Genomic DNA, 15,699 nt, shown 5'->3' on the forward strand with positions numbered 1-15,699 from the left:
GTCTCTTCAGGGAAAACATCCTCATTGCTGTACTATTGCTCTGACCCTTCTCAGAATGCTTATTAGCAAGTCTCTTGAGCAGGCTTCAGAAATAGTAAAAAAAGGGATGAGAAGGGGTCTAAAAAAAAAAAAAGAGAAAGAAATAGTAAAAAAAGGGCTGGAGTAATAGTATAACAGTAGGGCGTTTGCCTTGCATGCATCCAACTGGGATGGACCCGGGTATGATTCCCAGCATCCCAGATAGTCCCTCAAGCCTACCTGGGAGTGATTTCTGAGCACAGAACCAGGAGTAACATCTGAGTGCCACCAGGTGTGGCCCCAAAACAAAAACAAAATAAAACAAATATTAAAAAAAAATTATATATATATATATATATATATATATATATATATATATAATCAGAGAAATAGTACAGAGTCCAATCATTTGTGTTGCCCATGACTATCCCAGGTTCAGTACCCAGCACCACATAGCCTCCAGTAGAGATAACTGGGCACAGAACCAGGGGTATCCTCTGAGCATCACTGGGTATGCCCCCCACAAAAAAGCTCAATGTTATGTTGTTTGATTGGGGTTTTTTTTTTTGGTTTTTCGGGCCACACCCATTTGATGCTCAGGGGTTACTTCTGGCTAAGCGCTCAGAAATTGCCCCAGGCTTGGGGGGACCATATGGGACGCCAGGGGATCGAACTGCGGTGGCGATATTTTCTTGGCTAGTTCTTGCAAGGCATACACCTTACCTCTAGCGCCACCTCGCTGGTCCCTCAATGTTGATTAAGATCGTCCTTTTCCCCCAAAAAAGTCATAACCATGGGGAGGAGGGAGGGGGGGCCATTAGTGGTGGGAAGGTTGCACTGGTGAAGGGGGGGTTGTTCTTTTTATGACTGAAACCCAACTACAATCATGCTTGTAATTATGGTGCTTAAATAAAGTTTTTATATATAAAATATGTCACAACCATAAAATAAAGCTGGAGAGATGACTCAGAGGGCTGAAGCTCATGTTTGGGGAAATCATATTTTTTAAGAGCACCAGGAGCGAACCCCCCTAGTACTGCTAAGAGTGACACCCCCAAAATAATCAGATAGGCTGGACCAATAGAACAGCAGGCAAGAGGCTTGCCTTGCACGTGGTGGACCCAGTTCCAATTCTTAACATCCTATATGATTCTCCAAGCACTGCCAGGAGTAATTTCTGAGTGCAGAGCCAGGAGTGACCCAAAAACAAAAAGGGAAAAAAAAATAATCAGAATAACATGCACATTATGATTCCTTTTTTTTTTTTTTTTATTTTAAACTTTTTTTTTATTTATTTATTTTTTTGTGGTTTTTGGGTCACACCCGGCAGTGCTCAGGGGTTATTTCTGGCTCCAGGCAGGCACGGGGGACCATATGGGACGCCGGGATTCGAACCGATGACCTCCTGCATGAAAGGCAAACGCCTTACCTCCATGCTATCTCTCCGGCCCCATGATTCCATTTTTTTATTCCATTTTTTTTCAGACTATATGTAATGGATTATGTCATGTAAAAGCATGTAGGAAGGGGGCTGGGAAGGTGGCGCTAGAGGTAAGGTGTCTGCCTTGCAAGCGCTAGCGTAGGACAGACCGCGGTTCTATCCCCGGTGTCCCATATGGTCCCCCCAAGCCAGGGGCGAATCCTGAGTGCATAGCCAGGAGTAACCCCTGAGCATCAAACAGGTGTGGCCAAAAAAACAAACCAAAAACAAAAACAAAACAAAAAACCTGGAACGGGGCTGGAGAGATAGCATGGAGGTAAGGCGTTTGCCTTTCATGCAGAAGGTCATCGGTTCGAATCCCAGCGTCCCATATGGTCCCCTGTGCCTGCCAGGAGCAATTTCTGAGCATGGAGCCAGGAATAACCCCTGAGCACTGCCGGGTGTGACCCAAAAACCACACAAAAAAAAAAAAAAGCGTGTAGGAAGAAAGCAGGGCAGCAAATTATTATGTTTAATCACTCTTGAGAAGAGGAAGAAATTTTGAGGAGGTTATACAGATGCTTCTGTATTATTTTGTTTGTTTGTTTGTTTGTTTGTTTCTTGGTGCTGTGAGCCAAACTTCGGGCTTCAGTTCTGCCAGTGTTCTACTAGTGAGCCACATCCCAGACTTCATTATTTGCATTTTTCAACAAACTTTGGATGTTTTTAAATTATTAAGTAATTCAAACACAGAAAGACAAAGGAAATGTGTATAACAAGTATAGCAAGGATTTATATATCCAATACCTAGCTTTGCCAAACTCTAGAATTTTGCTATATTTGGTATTACTTTAGTGATTTTGAAAATAGCTTTAGCGGGCTAAGAGAGATAGTACAAGGATTAAGGTACTTGCCTTACAAGGGACCATGGAGGTTTGATTCCCTCCCTTTCCTGGCCTAAATATAAAGAAGAATAATTTGGGGCCAGAGAGATAGTATAGTGGTAGGGCCTTGTACTCGACCGACCTGGGATGGACCTGGGTTCCATCCCCAGCATCCCATATGGTCCCCTGAGCCTGCCAGGAGCGATTTCTGAGTACAGAGTCAGAAGTAACTCCTGAGCACCGCAAGGTGTGGCCCAAAAACAAAACAAAACAAAAACACACACACAAAAAAAAAAGAATAATAATTTATTTTGTTTGAGGTCACAAACTGCAGTGCTCAGAACTTATTCCTGTTTCTGTGCTCAGAAATCACTCCTGACAGGGTTCAAGTCTGTCACTTGCAAGGCTGTGCCTTAACCTTGTGCTATCTCCTCAGCTCAAAACTTTTTTTTTTTTTTACTTTGGGACAGTGAACAATGAACCACATTAATTCTGTAAAAGTCATTGGTGTTTCTAGAGACTTTTTTTTAGATCACAGTATCAGAGAAAGGAAGTGCAGAATGCCATGTGGCCTGAGTGCTAGGTTCTGATCATTTTAAGGCTTAAAGCTCTGCATTTCTTAGTATCTCTCTTCCACTGTGAAGACCAACAGGAACTTGAAATATCAGGTGAGTTCACGAAGGGGTTAATGCCAAGAAGACTCATAAAAGTTCAAAGATACTTTGAAAACTTGCATCTCTGGATTGATGGACACGTGTGTTAGCCAATGGGAATCCAGATCTCAGTATTACTTCATCATTCTAGATTATCATTGGTTAACTCTCAGGGGCGTTGGTGTGTGCAGACAATGAGCCTAGCCATTAACCCTTTCAGAGAATAAATATAATGCCTCTCAATGAGTTTTATTGGAAGAGATAACATAGGTCCACATGAAAAACACACACGTGTTCAAAGGGTCCTGCCTTTGATTCTCACTGCAGAAGGCAGAGTTTCAGCCCATGAAGGAACACACTAAGACAGATTTCCTGGAGAAAAGTGTGGAACTTTTCAACTGGGCATCTGCTGACCTTGCTTGGCAGGGGAAAGGAGGAGAGACTTGCTTTACTTTGTGTGCTGTCAGAACAGAGAGCAACGTTGGAGAAGATTCCATTAATCTTGCCGGGCGATCAGTCACTGAGAGGATTGAATTGCATTTCCTGCCCATAGATGTAGAGACAGATGACCTTTCACAGCCCCCAGACCCCGGTGCACAGCTGGAGAGAGGAGGTGTAAGCGTTTACTTTGGGTCTCACCCTGCCCTTTGTTCTGAACTCAGGCTCTTTGTGTTCAGGCTGCTCTTGATGCTGCTGATTTTTTTTTTCCAACCTCCCACATCTTGCAACTTCTGAGAAACAAACTGGCAAGAGAGAACAACCCAGAGAGAACCAGAACAGGGTAATGGTAGAGAACAGAAGTCACATCACTGGGCCTTTGGTTTCTGTCCCTCACACTGCAGACTTTAAACTGGAGGCTGAACCGGATGAAGCCAGGCAGCTAGCAGAATTAACAATGATGCTTCGAGTTTGCATGGTTCCCTTTCAAAACAACCTCTGCTTGTGCCATTTCATGTCAAAAGCACTGCCAGAACAGAGCTATTTATGCAGAAGGACATTCTAGATTCCCTAAATATCATGAGCTGCATAACCTTGGACAAGGCACCTATGTAGCGCCTCAGTTATTTCGTCTGTAAAATGGGGGCAGGTGGTAAGGATTTAGTGAAGCAGTGTTCATTGAATGAAGGCTGTTCCCTCAATGGAGATTTTCATTATGATGCAGCCAGATCTCGAAGCCATAATTAATGACTACAATTGGGGAAAATACAATCCTCCCAAGAAAATACTGAGGGGAAGCTGGAAAAATAAGATGGTCCTGTTGGGGTTTTCTCTCTCACACCCTTCGCCTGAGCCACTCTCCTTCAAAGTCTGAGCACTCTGGGGAAAAAAAAATTTTTTTTTGAGTTTTTTAAATAAACCTCATTTTTTGCTCCTCCAGGCTGGTACCTGCACCCAGCCTTCTCTCCTGCAGTCCTTCCTCTCCTCACTTTTACTGCTGGAATTTGCTTAGATCTCTCCTTTTTTGCTCCCTTCCTGTCCTTGTTTATGGTTGTGAGTTGGTGAAAGTACAGTTTCCCCCAACTAAGGACTGAGAGGGAAAGTCAGAAAAGGTTGAAAGATTGAGACTCTGGCCTTTGCTCTCTTCGCTCTGTGAGCCCCGGAGGGCAAAGCCCCTGCACTTCTGCATCTGTGGATCTCTAACACCTTTTGCAGATGGAGTCTAGGCCTTTTTAAACACCCTCCTTGAAGCTGCATTTCGTAATTCGCCATTCTTTTTTTTTTTGTGTGTGTGGTTTTTGGGTCACACCCGGCAGTGCTCAGGGGTTATTTCTGGCTCCAGGCTCAGAAATTGCTCCTGGCAGGCACAGGGGACCATATGGGGCGCCGGGATTCGAACCGATGACCTCCTGCATGAAAGGCAAACGCCTTACCTCCATGCTATCTCTCCGGCCCCATTTCGCCATTCTTATGTTTATCATGATCCATGATCCATCAGAAAGCCTGCTGGGGGACTATGCAGTAGCCTGAATCCAACCAGGTTGCTCTCCCATGCACTCCAGCCCTTCTTTGAGTCCACTCAAGAGATAGATGTCAGGGGCCGGGTAGGTGGCGCTGGAGGTAAGGTGTCTGCCTTGCAAGCGCTAGCCAAGGAAGGACCGCGGTTCGATCCCCCGGCGTCCCATATGGTCCCCCCAAGCCAGGGGCGATTTCTGAGCACATAGCCAGGAGTAACCCCTGAGCGTCAAACGGGTGTGGCCCAAAAACGAAAAAAAAAAAAAAAGAGATAGATGTCAGTGAATATGCTCAAACATAGTAGACAAGTGGGTATGATGAAGTGTCTATGTGGGGTAGCTGCTACAAGAAACACTGCTGCTTTTGTTTGCTTGTTTTTGTTTTGGAGTTATTTACACTCAGGATGCTAGGGGCTACTCCTGGTTCTGTGCTCGGAGATTTCTCCTGGCTCTGCTCGGGTTACTAAGGCTCTGCGCTCAGGAATTACTCCTAGTGGTGCTCAGAGGAACATATGGACTGCCAGGGATCAAATCCAGGTCGGCTGAGTGCAAGGCAAATTACCTACCTGCTGTACTATTGCTCTAGCTAAAAACCTGTTTCTTTACTATAGGTTATAATCCCATAGAAGGTAAGTGTGGGGGAGCACTATAAAACTATGAGTTGGGGGCCAGAGAGATTCACAGCAGTAGGGCATTTACCTTGCATGTGGCCAACTCTGGGATAGAGTCGGGTTCGATCCCTGGCATCCCATATGGTCCCCCAAGCCTGCCATGAGTGATTTTTGTGTGCAGAGCCAGGAGTAAATCCTAAGCGCTGCCAGTTTATGACCGAAAACCAAATAAGTAAAATAAATAAAAATAACTAAATAAAGTGCTTGCAAAAAAAAATAAACAGGGGCCAGAGAGATAGCATAGAGGTAGGGCGTTTTCCTTGCATGCAGAAGGGTGGTGGTTCAAATCCTGGCATCCAATATGGTCCCCCGAGCCTGCCAGGAGCAATTTCTGAGAGTAGGTAGAGCCAGGAGTAACCCTTGAGCACTGCCGGGTATGACCTAAAAACCAAAAAATAATAAATAAATAAATATGAATTAGAGTATCCGGTTTGCATACCTATTAATATTTCTATATTCCCTGGTCCTTATGAAAAAAATAGCCTCAGAGAATTCAAAAGCAGAGAGAAGCAGCTCTGGACTTGAATTTTCTGACTCCAAAACATGGTCTTTCCCAACTCTGTTCTAGATGTCTGCCTTGGCTGCTGAGCAGAAATTTAGTTGCAGAACTACCAGAGGGCAAGGAAAAGCAGGTTTGCTAGAGCTGAGGCCCTTAGACATCTGTGAACCAGGTCATTTTCCCCAGAAACTTGCAAGCCTTTCATAGGGACAAGAGGAACATTTTGCAAGTGAGTGAGGCTTCCCCAGGGGGGCTTAATTTCAGCATCTTTTGATTTCCCTGTTTAATGTCCAGGGAGTGGGGGGTAGGTGGAGTACAGAGCAAGAAGTGGGATCAAGACAGGGACTGGTGGGCCTAAGTCATCCACAATTCCACAAAGACCTAGGCAGCCTTCATTATCTGTACATGATATGTGGGATTGACTTGTCAGCCTAAAGCACGACTGCTCTGACTGTAGGTGATCGATGGTTAATGTCTGCCTATGGGAAGTATGGACACAGTGCTTTAGTTTTGTGAGTTTTCTGCTCATATGAGTCAACTGATCCCTGTCTTGGAAAAAAGTTTACCACTTTTAGCTCTACCCAGCCGAAATGCACCGAGGAGAGAAAAAAAGGATTGGGTATTCATGTCTCTCCAGAGCCCTGACAGAATGTGACTTCACCTTTGTTGTCATTTATAGGATGAGAGGATAAGATTATTGGGGGGTGGGGCCCGGAGAGATAGTACAGCGGTGTTTGCCTTGCAAGCAGCCGATCCAGGACCAAAGGTGGTTGGTTCGAATCCCGGTGTCCCATATGGTCCCCTGAGCCTGCCAGGAGCTATTTCTGAGCAGACAGCCAGGAGTAACCCCTGAGCACCGCCGGGTGTGACCCAAAAAACCAAAGATTATTGGGGGGTGAAATAAGATACCAGAAACTCTAGTAAACACTTTCCCTCTTTTGCTTTCATTTTTCTCTGTAGGGTTTATTCCAGACTGCTCTCAGGAACCACTCCTGGCTGGCTCAGGATCAGATGGGGTGACTGGGATTAAATCCAGGTCATCTATGTGCAAGGCAAACACACTACTTGCTATACTATCGATCCAACCCTACTCAGTTTATATATTTGACTTACTTTGGTTCATTTTTTCTCTCCTACTAGAATGTCTCAAAAGAATTTCTCAAAGCAGGAGTTCCATTCTATTCACTTATATACTCCTAACCTCTCAAGTAGAGCTGGGCATATGGCATTGCCCAGTAAATGTTTTTTTACTAAATTAACAAATTAATGTAGTGACCGTTCTTCAGAAGGGCACAATAATACTAGCCATCACTAGTTTTCCTTGTAACTGAGAACTTGGACTCAGTAACTTAATGGAAAGCTATGCCTGGAGCATGGTGATAGGAGGGTAGGAGCTCCCTTGTAGGATGTGAGGCCAAGTGGTTAATGTAAGGCTCTCAGTTCATCTCATGGCACATAATAAGTACTCAATAAAAATGATCATCATTACTCAGACTAGAAGAGAATTCTGGGTCTGAACTTTCTAACCACTTAAAATGTGCCAGGGTGTAGCTAGCTCAATATTTATTGACTTTGTTTTTGTTTTTGTTTTTGTTTATTGACTTTTGTCTAAGAACTGCTCAAGGGGCCCGGAGAGATAGCACAGCGGTGTTTGCCTTGCAAGCAGCCGATCCAGGACCAAAGGTGGTTGGTTCGAATCCCGGTGTCCCATATGGTCCCCTGTGCCTGCCAGGAGCTATTTCTGAGCAGACAGCCAGGAGTAACCCCTGAGCACCGCCGGGTGTGGCCCAAAAACAACAACAAAAAAAAAAAAAAAAAAAAAGAACTGCTCAAGGGGAAAGATTGTGTTTGCATTGTCATGATCTTAGTTGTCCCCAGTAGATTCAAATTAATATTAAAACATGCTGGAAAAATTACATGCTGGACTTAAATATATGAGTGAGAAGGCAGAACAATTTTGGAATAATAATGTCAGTTCTGGACTGAAGCGATAATACAGCGGGTAGAGTGCTTACCTTGCATGTGGCCAACCTGGATTTGATCTGCAGCACCCCATATGATCCCAAAGTACTGCACTGCCAGGAATGGTTCCTGAGCACAAGAGTCAGGAGTAAACCTGAAGCAGTATCAAGTGTGGCCCCAAACCAATAGGAAAATAAATAAAAAAAATAATACCCATTACCTGTGTACACTGGCCATTAATGGAAAGAATATGCTGAGAGCAAAGAGGGCAGTGAGTTTAAATTCAGTAGGAGCTACATTAAGGTGGAGGAAGGAATGACAGAGAAGACTTTGTACCAACCGTTACAGAGGGCTGGAACTCTACAGCCGATAAGAGGCTCACTGGCATGGTAATGAGTCCATGTATGGGCAGGGGGAGAGTGAAGAATGACCTGGTCTTGGGTTAAGGAGGAAGTTGGGAGCCATTCTAAGGAAATGAGACACAGAGCTGAACTCTGAAGAAAAGGCCAAGCTGAGTGTGGGGGAAGTGTTCTGAGCAGAAACAAAAAGCAGATGCAGGCTCATGATGGGCACACAGGAGCCAAAGGAACTGAAAGAAGTCTTGTGGGGTCTAAAGATAGTGCATGGAGGGCGGGCAGGGCCACCGACTGGAAAAAATAAGCAAGCACTTGAGTACTCATTAAGCAATAGTGAGTAGTGTTGAAGGAATATTGCAACCTGTGATCCAGAAGTGGAACGTTTTAGAAAAACAATGCACCAGGATGCATGAACAAGAACATTTGGCCTTTGCTTTCTCAAAACACTCGAAACAAGCAAGACCAGTGCCTTTCAGAGCTTGGACACTTAAGTTTTAGTTTCAGTTCCTGGCAGAGGAGAATCAAAAAGCTCTGTCAAATACTTTTCTGGGAGTGCTGTCCCCGAGAGGAAGAAGGGGGCTGAGGCAGAGAAAGGGGATGAGTCAGTATGAAGCTGTAAGGGTAGTTCTGGGGGTGAATTCTGACTTCTGATTAGAGGCTGATTCCCTGTGCTGGAAAAATTATGGAACAGGGTGGAGCCAGGCTTTCCATGTGAAAGGCCCTAGTTGGAACCCCAAAGCTGCATAATCACTTGGTATTAGCTCTCAGACACCGTCAGGTGTGGCATAAGACAAAACAAGCAGAAAAAAAGCAAGAGTAGGGACCTGGAGTGATAGCACAGCGGAAGGGCATTTGCCTTGCACACAACTGACCCAGGATGGCCCTGGGTTCGATCCCCAGAGTCCTATATGGTTCCCCCATGTCAGGAACGATTTCTAAATGCATAGCCAGGAGTAAACCCTGATTGTCACCGAGTGTGCCCAAAAATAAAAAAAACAAAAATCAAAAAGGCAAGATTAGGCCCTTCGTGTCAGTGCCTCTCAGTTTTGCCCATGTGCTGTGAGACCTCTCTACTTTCTCTCTTCACCAGACTCAGTCAGAATACTTGTTCCAGCCTGAGCAGGTGGTCCTGAGCATCGGGCTTGGGGGAACCTCAGAGGCTGGTGAAAGGATAGTCCTGCAGCACACAATGCTGTCAGCCACTGACCAAACTCTCGCTAGTACATGAGGCTCTACTGGCAGCCTAAGTGCATGATGATGCACTCTTAACTACCAGGTGCCCAGGGTTTGGTTCTGTGCTTTTTTTTTGGCAGGGCCACATCCAGTGATGCTCAGAGGTTACTCCTGGCTATGTGCTCAGAAATCGCTCCTGGCTTGGAGGACCATATGGGACGCCAGGGGATTGAACCACAGCCCATCCTAGGTTAGAGCATGCAAACAAACGCCCTACCGCTATGTCACTGCTCCGCCCCCCCATCCTAGACTTTTGTGTGTCATAAAATCCCTTTTTTAGGTGCCAGAATGGGTAGCACAGTGGTAGGACATTTACCTTGCATGTGGCTGACCCAGGAAGGACCTGGGTTCGATCCCCGGCATCCCATATGGTCCCTCAAGCCTGCCAGGAGCAAATTCTGAGTGGAGAGCCAGGATAGACAGGGCAGGGTTGCTGCACTCTGGGTTCCCTTTGGATCTGTCTGCCAAGCCGGGAGTGTAATTTTTCTAATAAAAACATAAACAAGATGGGGCCGGAGAGATAGCATGGAGGTAAGGCATTTGCATACACGCCAGTAGCATACACGGGAAGTGGTGCTATCTCTCTGACTCCTCATGACATTCTTTTTGATATTTTTGGGGGCTATATCCTACAGTACTCAGACTGTACTGTAGTACTCAGACATTACTCCTCCCTCTGCTCTCAGGGATCACTCTGGGCATTGCCCAAGGGATGATATGTGGTGTTCAGGGTGTTAGGGATAATCAACCTGGGATAGGAGATATGTGAGGTAAGTGCCCTACCCACTTTATTATCCCTCTGGACCCTATGTCATTAAATTCTTCAGCCTGGGAGGAAAGACAAATCCTTGAATGATGTTTCTCAGAATGGAGCTGTATCGTGGAGGGGCACCTGACTGCATGTGTAAGACAGGACAACAGATGGCTTTGCCAAGGCATGATGGAGAGTCCCTGCATTGATGAGCACATTGTGAAAAATTCTGAGTAGGGGCAGGCAGGGTCAAGCAGAGCCAAAGCACAGGCTTTCTTCCAGTCAGAGGCACTCACTGGTTTCATTCTGGCACCAAAACTAGTTGATCTAAAATACCAATTTGCTTTTTGCTTTTTGTTGTTTATTTATTTTATTTATTTATTTATTTATTTTGGGTCAGACCCAGTGGCAGTCAGGGGTTACTCCTGGCTCTGTACTCAGAAATCTCTCCTGGCTTGGGAGACTATATGGGATGCCAGAGATCGAACCAGTGTTCATCCTGGGTCAGCTCTGTGCAAGGAAAATGCCCTACCACTGTGCTACCACTTTAGGCCCTAAAAGACCAATTTGCAATTGAAGTTTGTTCATATAAAGTTAAAAAAAAAAAAAAAAAAAGCCCTCACTAGAGAATGCTTCCTAATGTGGTACTCGGTGCCAACTCCTGACGGTGGGAAAAGATTCTGCCCTCTGCAACATCTATTTCTCTGCACACATGAAGGTAAACACTATCTGGAACATGCTATAGTTTTTGAACCACAGCTGGTAGCACTCGGGTTATTCTTTTTTTGTTTGTTTATTTGTTTTTTGGGTCATACCCAGCAGCGCTCATGGGTTACTCCTGCTTTCTGCATGCAAGGCAAATGCCCTACCTCCTTGCTATCTCTCTGGCCCCAGCACTCGGTTATTCTTGGCAGGCTCAGGGACCATATGGGATGCAGGGGATCAAACTTGGGTGGGATCAAACACAGGATAGTCACATGCAAGGCAAATGCCCTACCCATTGTGCTATCACTCTGGCCTTATCCAGGAGTGATTTCTAAATTCAGAACCAGGATTAATCCCCGAGTGCTGCTGTGTGTGGGAAAAAAAATTGGGGATGGGCCCGGAGAGATAGCACAGCGGCATTTGCCTTGCAAGCAGCCGATCCAGGACCAAAGGTGGTTGGTTCGAATCCCGGTGTCCCATATGGTCCCCCGTGCCTGCCAGGAGCTATTTCTGAGCAGACAGCCAGGAGTAACCCCTGAGCATCGCCGGGTGTGGCCCAAAAACAAAAGAAAAAAAAAATTGGGGATGGGGCAATAATACAGTGGATAGGGCATTTGCCTTGCATGTGACTATCCTGTGTTTGATCCCAGGCATCCTGTATGATCCCTCTGAACACCACCAAGAGTAACCCCTGAGCGCTAGTAGGTGTGGCCCCAAAACAAAAAGGCCTGGAAGAAAGGTGAGAAGGAAAAGCCTATGAGCATTTCAGTAGGACTGTCTCTGGGCTTCACCTGGTTTCTATAAAAATGGGGCAGTTAGGAGCCAAAGCAATAGCACAACGATAGGGCATTTGCCTTGCCAGCAGCTAGCCCTGGATGGACCTCAGTTTGATTCTCAGCATCCCATATGGTCCCCCGAGCCTGCCAGGAGGTATTTCTGAGTGCAGAGCCAGGAGTAACCCGAGTGCTGCAGGGTGTGACCCAAAAACAAAATAAAATAAAAAAATGGGACAGTTAAAAGCCCATGCTGGGGTGGTTCCCAGGGGGAGTATCCAACCCATTGGATCTGGAAGGGTGGCAGGCAGGTTGGCATCAACAAGGCTTTTGATGCTCCTGGCAGGGCTCCTTGCAGGTGGGAACCGGCAGGATCAGACAGTGAGCGTTGAAGCTCCTGGCCATGGGCAAGGTCCTTTCTGGGTGCCTAGGCGGTGAGTGAAGGGAGAGTCCACTGGTCTACAGAGTGGAGATAAGGCTGTGGGAAAGGTGCTCAGCAGCACACGGCAATAAAGGGCGGCCTGCACTGTGAATGCACCCACTCCTGCAGCTTTATCTGTGTGCTGTTACTGATTTACAGACCATTCTAGCAGGAAGACTGACGGCTCCTTGAGGACATTGTGAGTCAAGCTTTCTTACTGCTTTTTCTCACCACCGGATGCTGATTTGGGACTGCTATTTATATAGTAGATGCTTGATAAATGCATGTTTCCCATATTCAGTAGTCACTCAATAAGTGTTCCTGCATCCAATGAATAACCCAGAAATAAGGCACCTGGCACACAGCAAAGTGTTCCAGGAAATTGGCCTAGTGATGGTAAAGTGAATAAGTAGCTTATCTTTCATATGACTGACCCAGATTCCACCAATGAGCATTGCCAGGTATAGCCACAAAACAGAAAATCCAAAGGTCTGAAGCATGTGCTCTCTATGTATATGTATTCAGTCCTGAGTTCTTATTGACAGTGGACCTCAAGGACTACTGGGTGTGACACCCCCACCTTCCATACACACACAAAAAATTGAAATTACATGAAGAGGAAAATCACTACTGGCACATAGGAAGTACTCATTAAATATGGTGCCCTTTGGCATTTCTACCAACATCCATCCTGAGTCTGAATTCAGGACAGTGAAGCACAGACACCTAATTGGACGTCCAGGCCACTGTGTATCGTTCCATTCCTCCATTCATCCAACAGGCTTTTCTTTTTCTTTTGGTTTTTGGGTCACACCTGGCAGCACTCAGGGGTTACTCCTGGCTCCATGCTCAGAAATTGCCTCTCTCAGGCACAGGGGACCATATGGGATTTCGAGATTCGAACCACTGTCCTTCTGCATGAAAGGCAAACGCCTTACCTCCATACTATCTCTCCGCCCCCTCCTAACAGGCTTTTAAAGGATCTTCTGTGTTCCTCAATCACGGGGGTAGGGATTTTTCTCATTTCTCACACTCCAGAGGGAGAGAGAAAAAAATAAAGCAAATTGAAGCAAAGTAGGTTCCAGGAGATTTGGAAACTATCAGTGAGCAGATTATTATGAAAAAAATCTCTGAGGGGCCAGAGAGAGAGTGTGCAGTGGTAGGGCGTTTGCCTTGCATGCGGCCAATCCTGGATGGACCCCAGTTCGATTCCCGGCATCCCATATGGTCCCCCGAGCTTGCCAGGAGAGATTTGAGTGCAGAGTCAGGAGTAAACCCTGAGCACCACTGGATGTGACCCCACCCCAAAATGATCTCGGAGACTAGGAAAAAGAAACTAGACATAAAGAGGGAAGAGCAAGGCCTGAGAGAGAGAGAGCTCCAAAGCCTGGGTTTGATCCTTGGTACCCTGAGCACCACCAGGAGCATGGCCCAAGCACACCAGTTGCCCCATTGCCAAGTATCAACTAAAGAAATAAAAGGGAAGGGCTGGTGCAGTGGTGCAAGGGTAAGGTGTCTGCCTTGCCCGCACAAGCTTAGGACAGACCATGGTTCGATCCCACGGCGTCCCATATGGTCCCCCGAGCCAGGAGCTATTTCTGAGCACATAGCCAGGAGTAACCTCTGAGTGTCACTGAATGTGGTCCAAAAACCAAAAATAAATGAATAAGTAAATAAAAACAGAAAGAAAGAAAAGGGAAGATGTAGCCAGTCATGTCAATTGCAGGAGAGTGTACTGTAGGCAGGAGAAACAGCTGCACAGAGGACCTGGAGACAAGGATGGACTTGTCTGTTGAAAGAACTGTAAGAAGCAAATCAGAAGGGTGGTGATTCAAATCCTAGCATCCCCTATAGTCCCCTGAGTCTGCCAGGAGCGATTTCTGAGTGCAGAGCCAGGAGTAACCCCTGAGTGCTGCTGGATGTGACCCAAAAAAAAAAAAAAATTGGGCTTGTTAGATACAGCAGCAATGGCACAGCATGGACAGAAGCAGATTCATAAATTTTTTTTTTGGTTTTTGGGCCACACCCTGTGACGCTCAGGGGTTACTCCTGGCTATGCGCTCAGAAGTTGCTCCTGGCTTCTTGGGGGACCATATGGGACGCCGGGGGATCGAACCGCGGTCCGTCCTAGGCTAGCGCAGGCAAGGCAGGCACCTTACCTCCAGCGCCACCGCCCGGCCCCCAGATTCATAAATTTTAAAGATTTTACTCAATGTTTGTTTTGAGACCAACCCAGCAGCATTCAGAGGGCTACTCCCAGCATGGTGCTCTGAGGAGTCTTTTCAGGGGTTGCACTCAAATCAAACCCTGATTTTCCTGCCTGTAAAACAGGCACTCCAGTTCTATTTCCCCAGCCCAGATTTTTTTCTGGTTGCTGTCAGAATAGTTTGGCAGTGGGGAAAAGGTTGAAGTGTAAAAGCAAGAAATGGAGTAGGTCGCTGCAAACTTTGGGTGAGTAGCGAGTATGAGACAGAAGATCTGATATTGGAGAATAAAAAAAATTAAGGACCAGAGTGATAGTACAGTTGGGTAGGCATTTGCATTGCACACAGCCAACCAAGGTTCAATCCCTGGCATCCAGTATGGTCCCTGAGCCTGCCAGGAGTAAGCACAGAGCCAGGAATAACCCCTGAACGCTGCTTGGCGTGGTGACCAAAAACAAACAAAAAACAACAAGGGCCATGGTAAACTGGGTGACTGGTGGCGAGCATGATGAGGAAATGCATCTCTAAGCATTTAAGAGGCAGGTCTTAGGCCTGACCCCTTAGGTCTTAACCCCTGAGCACAGCCAGTTGTGACCCCTCCAAAAAAAAAATTAAAAACAAGCCTCTAGAGATTCCGGATTTGGAGGAGAGGCCACACCTGTTTGTGCTTTGGGATTGTTCCTGGCGTGGTGCTTGGATGTTGCTGCCTATGGTGCCAGGTCTTAGCACCTCAATTTCCCATCTCCCATGCACTTGACAGGAAGTTCCATGGATGCTGGTATTTTAGGTGATGAGTCTAGAACTCTAGGACACAGTATCTTCAGTCTGAAAGGCCTTTTCAGTCAGGGCAGGGGATTGAAGAGGAAGGTCGAGGAAATAGCTTGGAAACAGCTGAGCATGAAGACTGAATTAAAACCTCCGACATTATTTTCACTCCCTTAGCCAGGGTGTCACTTTAAATACATGTTTGGCAACATCGGCTGTTCTATTTTTCTTCTTAATTATACAGAGAGAGGTCCTGGAGACAGCTCAGGCCTGGGCTGGGGGAAGCAGGGAATTTTGGCAGCAGTTAAAGGCAGAGACATCAACGGAGAAGCCAGTGAGTTGCAACCTTTTTATAGGAGCCTGGAAGCCAGGCGGCCAGCTGCCTCAGCCCCGAGTAGTCTGCCCTGACTCAGGCTTTCTAAAACAGGAGTG

The sequence above is a fragment of the Suncus etruscus genome, chromosome 15, assembly GCF_024139225.1.
Source record: "Suncus etruscus isolate mSunEtr1 chromosome 15, mSunEtr1.pri.cur, whole genome shotgun sequence".
In the NCBI taxonomy this organism is placed as follows: domain Eukaryota; kingdom Metazoa; phylum Chordata; class Mammalia; order Eulipotyphla; family Soricidae; genus Suncus; species Suncus etruscus.